General features: G+C 43.8%; 1 protein-coding gene and 1 long non-coding RNA gene across 3 annotated transcripts in view; one reads left to right on the forward strand and one right to left on the reverse strand.

The window, feature by feature from the left end:
- Positions 1 to 16,359, reverse strand: part of LOC135916807 (parathyroid hormone/parathyroid hormone-related peptide receptor-like) — a 972,783-nt gene that overhangs the window by 872,326 nt on the left and 84,098 nt on the right. The window contains exon 1 of one of the 2 annotated variants that reach the window (XM_065450246.2): positions 819 to 1,917. The exons of the other annotated variant lie outside the window; for it this stretch is intronic. The gene's annotated coding sequence lies outside the window, so the exon portion shown is untranslated. Of the gene's footprint in view, positions 1 to 818; positions 1,918 to 16,359 lie in introns of those variants that run through there. 2 annotated transcript variants of the gene reach the window in all.
- On the forward strand, positions 7,892 to 15,681 carry LOC139057270 (uncharacterized). Its single transcript, XR_011512668.1, has 3 exons — positions 7,892 to 8,260; positions 9,766 to 9,902; positions 14,963 to 15,681. It is a non-coding gene; the product is annotated as an uncharacterized lncRNA (long non-coding RNA).

Genomic DNA, 16,359 nt, shown 5'->3' on the forward strand with positions numbered 1-16,359 from the left:
CGTTATTTATTTACGATGAAAATTTCCTTCGGGAAGTCAGGGAGCTCGTATAAGTTCGAAATCAAAGTACTTACTCTCCCAGTGAAGCTATAGCATACGATGTAGTTCCTCTTCATGTCAGTTTGTGATTTGCCCCTTAAACAGGCAACGGGCCCTGAGCAAACTGAGTGACTTTGTCTGTTCGAGAAAGGTACTGTCACATACAGAGTGCGCCGGAGAAACGTTCGGCGGTTTCACGAGTAGCTGAGAGGACCGCACGACACGGCTTCAGTGTCGATGCTACAGTTTAAAAAAAGTATTCGTGGACAACTTGGACAAGACTGGTGAAAATTAGGGTACTTCAATAACTTAATAAGTCAAACGAGTAGAAATGTTCTCGTCTCCTTCGAAAAACACATTCAGAAAGCTTATTGAGCTGAAGTCTAATAGAGCAAGAAAAATGTACAAAGGTGGTTGTATACGTACGAACTCGAAGCAAAGGCACCTGGAAAGCTGAGAGTAGAAATAGCAATGCAGTCTTGTTGACGTGACCGATAAGCAAACTTTCTCGCTTTTTCGAGAACTGGTTTGTTTAAAATGCGCGGAGGTCCGTTGTGCAATTCGATTCAGTATCACTAGCTTGCAACGGCGTCATCTTCATGTTCTCTTCACAAGTGAGAAAATGCCATAGTCTGGTCTCATGTTTCTCTAGTGCAAGGTACTCTTGAAAGTTGTACAGTGCGTGTGTCTCGGATTAAAAACAATACGCTGACATCCATTAATTTCACATATACACGAGAAAACTGACCAACGAAATAAAGGACTACGCCGTCACTCACCTCAGTCCCAAATGAGAAAACTTTGCGTTATCTTGACAATGGCGAAGCTCGTGCGGGAGGCTTTCTCTCCAAGAAGAGGGTCCAGACTGGTAGGATCCGCTCACAAGCTAAAAGCGTCGTTGGGTGTCCGTTGTTTGAATTTGAGCTTCACGCAGGGAGTCTAAAGCTTACTGGATCGGCCCCCTATTGGCGCACTGAGACAGAAGGCGCAGCTACGAGAAAACTCGCACCATTTTCCGACTTAATAAGTAGCCTCGGCACGATATCAGTGGTCTTGCTGTATTGAAATGGGCCCTTTGGTGTGCGACCAGTTAGCAAGTTTTTTCCTTAACAGCACAAGATACGAATACAGGCGACTGGTCTTACGAGGGCTTCACATTCCGCACAGTGACACTTTTCATAGTTTGGGGTGGCTTTTATGTTGCAGCGAGTCTAAGGCAGCATTGTTTTGTTGCAAACCGGTGCGTAGCCGAGACTTATATGTATAGCTTCACGTTCGTGAGTCAGTCGAGTTGGGCAAAACCGTTTTCTTCTTCCTTGTCTCGCTTGTTCCGAATGATGCACGCCGCTCTCCTGTGGTGACGGGTGGCCACCGAGACTTCTTTCACGACGTGTCTACTTCGGTGTCATATGTTTTACAATTGGCGGCCACAGTCCATGGAAAAAGAGGTAGGGGCCAGCGTATTCCTGCTTATTGCAAAAAAAAAAAAATAACGTCGCTTCGTCGCTCACTTATGGCACTAGGCAAACATTTAGTGGCCGACACAACTCTAGAGCTACACGAAGGCCTTAAGTTTTTCTTTCTTACGGCACTGCAATGTATGTTTCTATGAAACCTGTGCAGATGGCGCCATTTTTCGTTTCATAAGTGGAGGAAGTTGGTACCGGATGTGGAACGAGGCTCGCATCTTCCGGCCCGACTGCCGATTGTTGTTGATAACAGGTCCGTGCAAATGGTCCGCAGCCAGAGTGAATGGGAAGAACTCGGCGGCAGGCCACACAAAACCGCCGAGCACAAGAAGATCGGCGCGTGGCGAGCCCGGGCTTCGCGAGGCGGGAACGAGCGACGGCGCTTCAGCGATCGCCCCGCAGCAGCGACGGCCGGTTCGGTTCTGCGGCCAGCGCGCGCGCGCCGGAGAACGGCGGCGGGGCGTCGCTGCTGTCGCGGCCGGGTCGTAGCGCGCCAATGCGATCGCCGCCGCGTGAAGGGCTGCTGTGGGCGCAGCGCGCCTTCAACAGGCGGGTGGCATGAGTCATGTCCACTGCTGCGCGAAGATTCTGGCACAATATGGTGTTAGCCCACTTTCAATAGGTAAAGCGCCAGTAGTGACGGCACACAAGAAGCAATACAGATAGGTCAAGGCGCTTCTTGTGTGCCTTCTTCTGTGTCGTCACTATTGACGCTTCACCTATTGAAAGCTATGCACCAACTAGCCCCACAACGTGTTTTAGTGTTAGCCCAGCAACGTGTATTGCGCAAATGAAACACCGCTTTAACAAATTACTCCGCGCATCAACTGGTCCGATCAAGCAATTGCTTACGTGTGCAATTTGATTATAAGATGATGTGCCGACTTTCGTGCAGGAAATCTTTCGCGGCTAGTGAGCGTAGCTTTCCCACAGCTATGCGCCTTATGCAACGAAACTTTTCATGTAGGCTTCTTTTATTTGCTTAATAGGATGAACTACGTGCTGCCCATCTCCTCGCGCTCTCCGGTTTCCGCAACCCGTATTTATAAACGCTACATACACTCACCCTACACACACACACACACACACACACATATATATATATATATATATATATATATATATATATCCATGGTGTGTGAAACGTGTCTACTGACCTTTATTCAGCTCTTCTGTTTTGCGAGCTCTAAAGCAATAAAGTGCGAGCTTTTTTCTTCCAGGTATCAGCACTCTGCATTACAAGAAACGCAAGCAAAATCGTCTATAACGTTTTATCTCTACACCACATTAAAGAAACTACACTGCCCTCATAAATTTAATATCCTGAGCGCTTGACTATACCAATATTCCATACACAGTATGGAATGAAGATAATGCGCCCAAGTTACGAAGGCTTCTAAACGAATTCAAGAGGGAGCTTTAAGTCAGGACCACGCCAGATTTAACAGCGAAGTTGTATATGGCTGTGCTCTGAAAAGAAAATTGCTTCGTTCCATCGAGCCGTGTAGATCGAGAATTTCTCTCCATCAGTGCACTCTAAAAATTTTCACACCCTTATGGGTGTAATGCGGGTGTATTCATCTTTTCACCCTTGTAAGCACCCTTGAAACACCCTTTTTCAACGGAAAAGGGTGTTCAACAAGAAAACACCCTTGGAACACCCCAGTCTTTTTAATTTACACCCTAATTATAAGGGAGTAAGTGAACAAGCTTACAGTATGTGATAAATGAACATTGCGGCGTTGATATTGGCTATACATGAAACGCGCGTTACCTGCGCTTGAATCAGGTAGCTGGAATGATTAGATCGCGGCATCTAGGCAGCAGCGCACTGGCTCCGAACAGTAGTCAAAAATGAAGTTTCCCACGAATGTCGATATCGAACGGATGACACTAACGCGCAGACTTTGCATAGTTCCAAGGGTCTGCAAAAGGCTTCATATGATCAATGGTAAAATATTTACAATGCTATCACTGAATACTTAAAGGTGTGCAACCAGTTAGACTGGGAATGGTTAGGAGGTTGGGCTAACGGTAAATAGCTCACCAACTTACGGTTTGTAGATGACATTGGCATACTCAGCAACGCTGCAGACTATTTGCAACAAACGTTTGAGGAACTTGTCGAAGAAAGTGTAAGTCTGATTGAGATTTAGTATGCAGAAGAGAAAAGTAATGTTCCGCAGCCAGGCGAGAGAACGAATGCCATGGTCTGCGCAGAAATACGTTTATTGAGTTTAATTACTCGTAGGGGCCTCTGATCAAGGAAATTAACAAAAATAAAACATTAGCTGGAGAGCTTACGGCAGGCATTACTAAATCATGACCAGGGAGCTTATTGCTATCCGTTGCTTTCTACCGTTACTAACGTATGGGGCCGAAACTTGGAAGTTACCAAAGAAGCTTGGGAAGACGTTGAGGACCGCGCAACGAGCGATGGAATAAAAATTATTAGGCATGATGATAATAGACTGGAAGACAGCGATGTGGATTAGAGAGCGAACGGGGATAGCTGATATTCTGGTTGACATTAAGAGGAAGAAGTCGTGCTGGGCAGACATTGCAATGCGTAAGGGAGAGAACTGCTGGTCTATTGGCGTTGCAGAATGGGTGCTAAGGGAAGGGAAACACAGTCGAGGACGGCAGAGAATAATGTGGACGGGATGGAATAGGGAAACTTGAAGACACCCCAGTTGAAAAACACAACAGGAAATTTTGACAGTCTGTCGTATTTTGGGACGCTGTTTCTGTAGTTCTGTTGCCTGTAGTTCTGTTGCCTGTAGTTCTGTTGCCTGTAGTTCTGTTGCCTGTAGTCCTGTTGTCTGTAGTTCTGTTGTCTGTAGTGTGACGTCCTGTAGTAGAAAGCTCTGTAGTTCATGATCAATATTTAATTAAAAATTGACAGAGACCTCCTTAAGGATATGTAAATTTGTTAGTACAGAAAAAGAAAAATATAAAAGTGAAAAAAATTTTAAAAAAAAAACGTCCGCGGCCAGGATTCGAACTTGCGACCGCACGATTCCGAGCCCGACATCTTACCACTGCACCACCGCTGACATGTGCTTCGGGGGTAAATTTTTGGCCTTTTGAACAGTACAATGTGCTGATGCGCTGATGTTTACATTTGCGTTTTAAGGGTCAAGATGCGCTATCACTCCACCGCGTCAAGTGCCGCATCTCTAGACGACCAAGAGTGTTCTTACCATCGACAGGTACATCATGGAGTGCTAGAACATCGATTTTGATGTACGATATCCATATTAACTGAGAAATTCAGAAATAGGCAACGGTGACTGTTAGGGTTGTTTCTGCTAATTTCGACAGTTGTCGCTCTTTCTTTACACTTTCGAGCGCGCATATAATTCTTGTGTTCAATGCAAAATAGCTACATAAACATTCGTGGATGAGTGTTCTTTCTGACAGCATACTGGCTTCTCACGGCAGCGCTGTACCAGATTAATGTGACCCGAGCGAGACAGCCTTTCACGCAACTTTGTGGAACAACCCAAAACTTCTTTTCCGCTTCGCATAAGCTTGGGAAATATTCCTGGGAAATTAGCTAATGTGTCAGTGTAACAGCACATGTAAGTCCACAGGCCTGTGTGCCACATTTTACCAAATAAAACAAAACGGATGCGCAGCCATTCCCGCAGATGGTACGATTTTGATCAGCGGCCGATTTTAAGGAGACCGGCAGGGCGTTGCTGGTGCCGCGTCGTCACGGCACAATTATAAGTATTGGCCACGTCGACTTTAATACCGGTGTCCGTGCTATCAGCATTGCCGGCTTCAGAGAAGCTCGATTGAAAACCGCGCAAGAGAAAAGTGCAGTGTACATCACCGATCTGAAATTGACATACAATTTTAAAGGGCCGCGACGGAAGGCGCTTCTGTTGCGACTCCAGAACTCTTGGCCCTCGCGACCGAATGTTTCTGTTGCGACGTCAGAATTGGTGTTGTAACGTCGGGGTCGCTGTCACGATATAAAGCTGTTGTTCCGACTTCAGAACTCTTGTCGCGACAGAACGTTTCTGTTGCGACTTCATAACTCTTGGCCTTCGCGACAGAATGCTTCTGTTGCGACATCAGAATCTCTGTCGTAACGTCAGAGATGTCTCTCAATTAAGAAACGTCAGGAACTTCTGTCGCACAACAGAATTTCTGTAGTTGCGGCAGGAATTCCTGTTGTCTTTTTCAACTGGGAATTTTTCAACTGAGTTATGTCTTCACAGTAGGTTATGTGTCAAAACGAAATTCCGTGCTACATATATGTAGTACACACTACAAAAGCTTGTCGCATAATTTCAGTGCACTTCTGTTGTCATCATTGGGTACATGTTGCGGCGATAGGTTTCTGTCGTACAACAACAGATCTCTGTAGTACAACAGAAGTTTGTCGCATTACTTCAGGGACACTTCTGTTATGACAATTGGGGGCCTGTTGCAGCGATAAGTTTCTGTCGTACACCAACAGTTCTCTGTAGTACAACAGAAGTTTGTCGCATTACTTCAGGAACACTTCTGTTGTGACAATTGGGGGCCTGTTGCCACGATAGGTTTCTGTAGTATTTCAACAGCTCTCTGTAGCACTACAGAATTTTCTTGAGTTACTTCAGGAACATTTCTGTTGAGACAACAGGGTGCCTGTTGTGCTGACAAATTTTTCTGTAGTACTACAAAAATCTGTTGTAGAGCTTCAGCTTTCTGTTGTAACAACAGACATACGACAGAGTGTACTTCTGTAGTCACAACAAGAAATGTCTGTTGTACATCAGAAAAGTCTGTCGCTCCGTCAGGAATCTGTAGTTACTACAGAAAAATCCTGTTGTACAACAGAAATTTCTGTAGTTGCGACAGGAATTCCTGTTGTCTTTTTCAACTGGGACGTATAACCAGTTAGCACAAGACAGGGGTATTGGAGATCGCTGGAGAAGCTTTCGTACTGCGATGGACGTCAAAATAAGGTGATGATGATGATGATGATGTGATGACATCCATGCTAGCTTCGCGGCATGTCATTCATGTTGTGTCATGCATGCGTGTCATGCACGTTCTGATAGCTCGATTTGCGTCGATAGCGGGGGGGGGGGGTAGTAGCGGCGTAGCCAAGTGGGGCACGCCGGGCACTTGTAACGCTCACTAACAGTAAAATTTTCGCTGCTATGGCAATGGCCCCACTCCTTCCCCCCCCCCCCCTCACACGAAAATATTTTCTAGTTACGCCACTGTGGGGAGGGGGGTGTAAGATTGCTCTAGACCCCTCCCCCTAAATTGTGAACGGAAACGGGGGACGGGAGGGCAGCTGCCGCCGGGCCGCAAACCTTAGGCAGCCCAATTACCGGCTGCATTTTCCTTTGGACGTGAATTCTGCTCTAATGCCATTACACTGTAGGATTCGTGGCGGTTCGAGGGCATGAGACTATAAAAAAAAACACATACAGCCATCAGCAAGTCTTAGCTTGAGCAGATCTTTGGGAGCTGGGCAAGACTCTCACAAAAAAAAAAGCTTGGCACCCCTCTTACAGGCATTGTCAACTCTGGGTCCCACCGCTGACTGTACATTTCCGGTAAAAAAAAATCACACAGGAACTCCTCTCGGATTTGTCTAAGTGTGCGTAAGCATTGTGACTCTTCCTCATCCACACGCAGTCCATGTCGTCATCAATGTTATGAGACTTGATCCGACAAGTATTAGCGACAGCGCTGCGGCGACACGAGCTGCTCTGGTAGGCGGCGCAAGCGAAGTACTGCAGGTGGCGGGGCCAGGCGCGCTGGTGACGTTCCGTTCGTTTTGAGCCGTTATCGCTCTTTAGCCCTCCTCATCCGCGACGAACCGTTATCAACCGTTCTCCGGCGGCGGCTGCTTGTGGCACGGCCGCGCGAACCGTATCTTGAAAGCGAACTGCATTGTGGACAGAGTGTGCCCACTGCTGAAAGCTTCACGCGCTGTGTTCTCACCGTTTACTTCGCTTTGAAAACAGACGCGCGTACACCTATCTTGAAAGTGATCTGCGAAAAGCGCATAGTGCGGCATAAGCTGAAAGCTTCGTGAGCGCAGTGTTCTCGCCGCTTCGGTCGCGTAGAAGCGAGAGCTAGCACGAAGGTGAATTCACTCGCTGCTGCGGGTTCTATTTTGAAAGATATCGTGCGGTACGGACTGACGGACCGATGGTTTTTCTTTGTCTTTTTATGCTATTTAAGCGGCCAATCATGGCCTCTCAGGATCGCGCGCGAAGCTGGCGCGCGCGATCCTGAGAGGCCACAATTGGCCGCTTAATAGCATAAAAAGAGAAATATAATGCCAAACGACACAGCTAAAAATTCAAACAAAGAACTGATCTTAGCTATACTGTTTGGGGAAAAGAAATAAAAAATTAGACAGCCGCAACACACGCCACTAAAGCCACCACCGCCGGCATAACGTGGAACCAACAGTTGGCAACATTCATTCGCGCGTCATTGCTTCGTTCGCTTCGTCTCCGCAACAAGAGCCGCCATCTTCTCGCGCCTAACGTTTTGTATGGCTTTGTTGTCTGCAATCCGCGCACACAGCGCATCGGTGGCTGCACGTCTGCTCGGCGTCGCAATGCGGCCTGCGTCATTTTCTGGTGCTCGCGCAATCGGTATGAAACATGTCGCATGTGAAATGTTTGATTGAAGTGCCTCACGTCCAAGTCAAGCCGCCGTACGGGTGTATGGCTGTGCGCCTCGTTCTCGGAAGCGTCGACGGGTTTCCGGCATGCGGATTTCAGGTACGTGCGAATGCGTTTCGCCCTCCTATTGAGCTCCGGAGCAAAACGTGCAATATTCCATGTGAAAGATGCAGTGCCCGTCATCATGGTGTGAATTTCGAGCGGCAAACGAGAACTTTGGCACTTAGAGCACACCGCGGCTGCTAAGTCAGCGTGGACATTGTTTTACGTTACCGTAATATGTTGCTGTCAGTCTAATCTGTGGCTTGTGGACAGCTAGCCCATTGACTTTTGTTTGTGGCAGCGATAGGTATATAAATGGAAGCGGTAATAATTTTCGAGAGCAGAGAGTTTTTTCGCTCGATGTTTGGTCGTGTTCATGGCGTTATGAAAGCTAGAAAACTAACTGGCTTGATCGTGCTTAGTTCCAACTCCAAGGGGCGTAACGTTGGCGCTGTATATGTTTGTTTTCGGTGTCACGAGTACCACTTTCATGCTTTTGTTGCATGAGAGTGGTTGATGCTACATGCCGTCAGCGCAGAACACAATAAAAGCAATTTCCTCACTCATACGTATGCAGTGTGACGTAACAAAATTTCCAGCGTTTTATTCGGAGCGTAAATATCCATTATAGTTTAGTAAGAAACTCAAATTCTGTCTTAGCTTAGTAGGCGTGAAACAAGTGAAACTCTCATTCCTTTTTGAATTGTTCGCCCAAACCGCACCGCCCGCAGATGCGTCATCGGGTAATTGACAGTAGCTTCGCTACGTGAGTTGTTTTATGCGCCAATATTGCCCGGTTAATTATCCTGTTAATTTATGCTGACGCTCGTTCATCTTGATTTTAAGCGGTTACTATCCCCGAGTACCGGACGACGCCAAACTTGTGAGGTGTAGCAAACGCGGAAAATTCAAGGTGGCGTGGCTGCAAGTTCCTGTTTTTACATTTCTTGCATTCAAAGCCAACAGACACAGTATCACTGATTTATTTTCCATTTCTGCTGTACTTGATCAATCTAATGTGACAACTGCATTTGCTCTTTAATGTTCTCCATTTACTGTGTATTCAGCTTGGCTGCCGCCCTCTCTTCAGAGGATGCCGCTGTGATAGCTCTTTTGTATAGCACAGGCCTCTAGGCCCTTGTGTTTCAAGGGCTCTGGCGAGGCAGCAGTGCTCCAAGTAATTTTACCATCCTATATATTTTCTATTTTGCATCATTCTTCCACGATGGATTTTAATGTTCATAGTATTCGTCATTAGCCATCGCCATAATTTTGTAGCACGTAGATTTTACGCACTTTACAGCGCCAATTTTTAGGCCAGTTCACAGCCAAGTCGCATCTTCCATAATACATCGTCAACATTACCACTTGTCATGGCGCTCTTTGGCCAAACCTGGCCCTTGCGCCATAAAACACCACACATCGTCATCATCAGCTTGGCTGCCAGAAAATGCTTGAATTTCTTTCAGTATCCAAGTGACGAAATATTTCACTGACGGCCGTGTGTGAAACGCGCAAGTTGACAAAACTGATAGCAAAATGATGAGATATTTCTATTATAGCGTTTGGACTCGACTTTTGGTGAGGATGTCGATCGACCTTGGGCCTGGTGACGGCACACCCGACATCGCCAAAGTGCAGCCTATCAGTTGAGTACCCCTGAATGGACCATCAACATCGGAAAATGAAGCAGAGCCAGGTAGGGGCAATTTTTACTTTGGAACAGAATACAGACAGCTGCCTCTTTCTTTAAGAACTAAATAACATGTTTACAAACCAATCCTTTCTCTTTGTGCAGCCTACATAGAATTGTTTTTTGCTTGTTTTACAGACCTTCAGAAAGCAGTTCTTCTGAACCCTTTTTGCATGCACAAATAAATAAAGAGGAATGCACTTTCTGAAGAAATTGATGCACTGAAATGTGCATTCGACACACAGTGGGATGCAAAATAACCAACAGCTTTAAAGCGGTGAAAAAAAAGTTTGAAACATGTTCTAACATCATAACCCGCCTTGGCATACGGATCTAAATATAACAGCAACGGAGGTGCATGCAGAGAAGTGTTTGTAAATGTTTGCAAGATATGTACATTGTCTAAGAAATTGTTTTTATTTACTTGGAGCTTCTTGGTGCTATGGCAGTGCAGTAAAAGCTCAAAATGATGCTCCTGCTCCTAATAAAGCACCTTTAGATTTTAAAATTAAATTATGGGTTTTACATTCCAAAACGTAATGTCTTGGAAACCTGGCTTCTTTAATGCACACCTGAATCTAAGTGCATAAGCGTTATTGCATTTTACCCTCATTGGAGGTCAACTGCCATGGCCTAGATTGAAGCTAGGACCAGCGTGACTGAGCAGCATGGCATCATAGTAAGTGGGCTATAACACCAGGTCAAAATGAGAAATACTGCTTAGAACTACCAACTTCTTGGCTCACAAGCACTTTGCACTAAGTTAGGAGTATGGAGTACTGAGAGCGACCGTTCATGTACCAATTTCTTTTTAGGCTGACTCCATTATTAGGGTGCAAAGCTTCAATTAGTCAAAACCAGCGTAAATTACAGAACCAGCTCAAAACACGCACCATGTATAGCTAGATTTGGACATGCAAATTGAGTCAATTCATGTCGCCGGAAATGGAAGTGGCAGTCACACTATTTCATGCATTTTGCCAAAAACATAGCCAATAATAATTAATCAATTTCTAAAATATTCTTTTCAAAAAGTTTTTTTTTTCAAGCATGAAAGGAGGCGCCAAATGGTGTTCAGGTGCACGAGCGGTTAGTTGCACGGCACTTCTTGCATGTGTTCACTGGCTTCTTTCAAGCTTGAAAAAAAAAAAAGAATTTGTTGCACCTACTGAGCAGTAGAAAGCTGGATTGGGAATTTTTCAGGATGCTCTACAATTTTCGCACTGACACTTTTGCTTTGAATAAAATATTTGAGCAGTTAAATAATTGTTAATAACTAATTACCTAACTAGGAAAAATGCAAGAAATGGTTTCACTTCCTCAAAACTATGGCAAACGACATTGCTTTGGTGCTGTACAGCTACGTGGCACTTGTACATATTTAAAGCTTGCACATGTCATGCAGACCACCTGGTAATTACAAGGCATATATAGAAGTGGCCAAGTTGTGTGAGCCAGCCATGTGTAGCGAATCATGAGAAACAGCCATGTTTCTTTGACTTAAGGGCATAATAAGATTTACATGCTCGACACCTTGTGTCAGTGTGCTCTAGGCCTGTTCGTAGTTTAGCTGCTACATAAACAATATTTCTCCACGTGTAAGCTCATATGCATCTTTCAAGTATATTGCCTCGTGTGTTCAAAATAAACCATCTTCGCGTTTCCTTCATTATGTCTTCATCTGTTGCTGTGCTAAATTTTTAACATGCAACTGCACAAATTTTCGTCTAGTTTTCATATTTCCTCGTTGTTTGGTGGATTTATTTCTGAACAAGTTGTTTTCGTTAAACCCTGTTGCACACAGCAGTACACAGCATTTCTGCTTAGAGTGGGAATTGTTTTTTTTTCTGATTGACATTAATACACCTTGCCTGGGCAATGTAAGGCATTCTACATAACACGGCCCTGCAATAATGTTTTATATTGCATTCCAGCATCATGCAAAACTGTTTACTTACCAGATTAGAATATGTATAAGTGTTGGTAGTAACAGAACTGGAAGAATCCAGCAGATAATGAGGCCAAGGAAAGCATACAGGAACATGTTTTAAGTTTTTTTATATAAAGTATAGAAATGATAAATTCTAGGTAAGTGAAAGTGGATTAAAAGATATCCACCTGTGGGTGGGGAACGGACCCATAACCTTCACATTACGCATGTGATATACTAACCACTGTGGTACTACGGCCGTGTTCGAGCGTCGACAATCTGAGGGGCCATTGTGGACGGTTGAATGCTGCCTCGGTGGCACAGTGGTTAGTGCATCGCATGCCTAATGCAAAGGCTGTAGGTTCGTTCTCCCCCCATGCCTGGTTGTTTTTTTTACCATTTTTATTTCCCTTTATCATTTGTACATTTAAATAGAAAATTACAAATAAGTTTCCACGTGCTTTCTCTGGCATCTTCCAGCTGTGATTCAGAAAAATTTTGACCCTCAGTATCCTTTCTTCTCGTTTGGAAGAACAAGAGCTTCATTTTAAAAATAATGAATTTACCTTGTTCAGCATCTCAATGTGGTCTCAAATCTCATCACAGCATGTGTATTACTAAGTGAAGTTTTTGTTAAGATGATGATATAGCATGGGACCTAATTAGTAGCCTTTGTGTACAGATATATGACTAGTCTAATAAATAGGAGGATTTTAAGAAGCACTTCTAACATGGTCTGAGCATGTGTTTAAAAAAACTAATCTAGCATGATTTCAGGCATAACTGTTGCCCCTGAAAAATATTTGGATCATCTGCATTGGCATTGTTTTTAGAGAGCACCAATACTGCTTTGATAGAAGTAGCCTCGTGGAACATGAAGCATCGCTTCTTGCTGAGTCAAGGAAATATTATCTTCATATCTGAGGTGCATGTCTCATATGCTCGAATGCTGTGTAAAGGCTGCTAATAAGAAAATTACTTAACTTGCCTTCTAGAGATTGCTTCAGTAGTCTATGCTACTCGATCATAAACAATTCACCATAGTGAGCATTCATCACAGTTGGCTTTGCAATGTTTATGAAAAATACCACAATTGCCTACTAGACATGTGACTGCACTGAAACTTGGAATTAATGACCAGTAAGATTTATCGGACAGCAAAACTTAGTTTATTACTCCTCTTTCTGCCATAGTTTCTTACAGTAATTACTAGAGGGAACTCTGGTGCTGGAGTCGTACCACCATGGGAATGATGGGAAGCACATGGATTTGTCTGATATTCGTGCTTGTGAATTCAGACGTTCTTGTGGCTTCGTATATTATACGCTATATAAATCTTATTGTCGTACATTTCAGCGCAGTCTATACTCTTCGAAGTGCAGAAGACGGCGCCAACACGCACAATTGCTATTAATTACAACGATTGAGCTTGTCCAGGTGGCCAAATCGAAAGGCGCCAAGCGCCTCAAGGCACGTATGCACGCGATAAATTCATCAGGGCGTTGCACTCGCTTGTCGTTACATGCCTCCGTGGCTTAATGGTTTCAATATCAGACTTCTGTTCTAGAGTTCCTGTGTTTGAATCCTGTCGTCGGACGATTTTAATGTTTACTTATTTATTACACAGTATATTGTTGAAAATGACTAGTTTACAAAGTCACAAAGCCGTTTGAAGTCAAACAGATGAAGTTTAGGCAAATCCATGTACTTCCCATAATTTCCATGCTGGTACAGCCGTTGTTGTTTGATCTCCTGTGGACACTAACGTCAGAGTTCCCTCTAGTAATTATTGTATGAAACTCTTATTTCTGCACCTCGCTCGTGCAGAAGCGGCACCACACCTGCTGCGTAAACATGCACTACCTTTCGGCCAAGTGCAGGGAATGCTGTGAACTCGCCCTGTACAAAGCCGGCACTAAGTAAAACAAATCGCAATATGCAGTTGCTGCCACGTTGAACTGGTGGAATGAGTAGTGAAATCAGCACCTCCTGAACTAGTTCAGAAAGTGCGCGTTAATCAAGTGGAGATTATATAGTAACAGAAGTTGGGTCATTCTGCATTACATTAACGAAATATACTCCATGATACTTTTCCATTATTTCCTCAGTTATTAAGAATCCCTTTTGCATTGTTGGACAAAACTACAGAATGCCAACATATTTTCTAGCATTCACTGATAGCAAACATGTCAAAACTTGTTCTAGTTTCTGGATTGCCTCTTTAGCCGTTAACCCCTAAGTTAATTCCGGAAGAATGTACCAAATTTTTTACGTACTCAATTTTTCGGTGTCATTCTCATTCTAAAAATATATTACTTCATTGGTCTCTGGTTAGAAATAACACAAAAATAGGAGCTGCTCTTGCGGGCAGCTTTCCCTCAATGCCGACTGTAATTCATCTGACAATAAGAGCAGCGTAACATCGGGCAGAAAGAGTGCGACTCGTCGTTGGCGATATTGGTACTACTTCCAGTCACTAGTACAGCTTGGGATCAATGGTTAAAGGTTGCGACTTTGTTGCTGCCCAATTTTTATTCTGCAGCTGTTACACTTGGGTGTAGCGTGTATATACGTGTGCATGCATTAAAATGACTTCACGCTAGAGCAAAGCAACTGTAGTGCAGAGAGGCATTAGCCATCTTTATACATTTGCTTTGTAAAGATGCACTAAGTTTATCTTTTGCAGTATAGACTTGGCGCTCATTGGCCCAAAATGCCCTTGTGCTACTAAAACCAATCAATTAATTCGCTTTCGGTCTGTGAGTTTTAATTTGTTTTTCTTGAACTGTGCAATTCCCGCTCACAGGACTGCATGTCATCTGAGGTGTTCCTTTTTCAATCAAGAATGTTGAGGTTGTGTTTGTGAAACTCGATTTCTTGCCTCAAACGAGCTTGTGCAAACTGACCAAGCTGATAATTCTACCTGCTTATATATTAAATATGTTGCGGTTATGAACCCTCATAATGAATGACACATAGTATAAAAATTTTATCTAATAAAACAATTTAATGAAATTTTTCATGTTTTTCGTGTTCATGTTCACTTCTCTACTCTAGTGACCTGTCTGCATGCCTCACCTTTTTTTGCATATTAAATATCGTATAAACTTAACCATGCTTTTTTACCACAATGCAGGGGAAAAGGTTCCGGTAACACCATGCATTCAGTATGGCGGCCCAGATGTGTATGCAAGCAACCTCCTTCATGTGGACCAAGAACTACTCTGCAGTGTCTCGCAGACTTCATTGGAATGGCTCGTTCTCGTCTCATTGGAATGGCTGCTCATCTATCTGCGTGTCCATCACCAAGACGGCCAGTTGTAAAGCTCCTGTACCCGTTTTAAGAAAGCTTAATGATTTTTTTTATTTAGTTTTCACGGTTGGCCGTATAATCTTAAAATTTTTGATGTTTCTAACATTTTTACCTGGCACAAAGTGGTACAATAACTTTAAACCAGTGTAATGTATTTAAGTGTTGCTCACTCTAATGCCTATCTGGTTTTGTTTGTGTTTAAGAAATTTGAGTGTCTGATGAGGTAACGGCATTTGAATTTGTCATCGTGGCTTGTTTCAATGAGCTGCTAGGAAATAAGACGCATAGCTTATCACATGCCAGTTGTAGCATTTTTGTTTTCATGAGTGAAGTACACACGTTTCAAAAGATGGAAAGTGGGGAAAAAAGCCTCAAGAACATAATCATCCTAGGATTGTCATGTCCTTACAACTCTGCAATGATACATCTTGGGAGCACATTGGTCGCAATGCCTACAGGTATACTTTATAAGAGAATAGCTTGCACTCAGATTTGCCACGCAGTTGACGGCTGATGGCTTTTGTTTGTCGTCTTCATGTTACTGCTATGTATTCAATATTCATTTAGATGTGCTGCGGTTTTTTGCAGTCACCTATATATATATATATATATATATATATATATATATATATATATATATATATATATATATATATGTTTTCGTTTCATTAAAAATTTAGTTGAGAGTCAGCGCTCATCCCGTCTGCTTCTAGTCTGTGTCCGTGTCACTTCGCGCTACAATCCAAGATCATGTTACTGTACCAACTCGCCCAACTTTCTATCCTTGTGTTAAAGACACACTCAGACTTGTTCTGACTTATGTGACCGGTTATTTCTGTGCTTTATAATAAGATGCAGTGCTTTTTGAATGAAAACATGTAATAGTTCGTAGTCAGGTTACTTAAAAAAACTTCTGCTTAAAATTTAATTGAGCAAGCCTGTGCCATTATTCGGTGCTTACAGGGGCGTAGCCAGGGGGGGGGGGGGGGGGCTTATGGGGCTTCAGCCCCCCCCGAAATGTTTTCGTGCTGTCATGTGCCGCCGACCAAAACAACTCGCGGCGCCAGTAATCATGCTCGATTTTGTCTAGAATGTCCTTAATTCACGCTCGAAAAGACATTTTAGCGCGAACATTGCTAAATCAGGCTGGATTTCGGGGCAACGCCCATGCATAGGGAGTCACATATCGTAACGCAAGGAGCCCCACCGGGCACAAAATT

Source organism: Dermacentor albipictus, chromosome 1 (genome assembly GCF_038994185.2).
Source record: "Dermacentor albipictus isolate Rhodes 1998 colony chromosome 1, USDA_Dalb.pri_finalv2, whole genome shotgun sequence".
In the NCBI taxonomy this organism is placed as follows: domain Eukaryota; kingdom Metazoa; phylum Arthropoda; class Arachnida; order Ixodida; family Ixodidae; genus Dermacentor; species Dermacentor albipictus.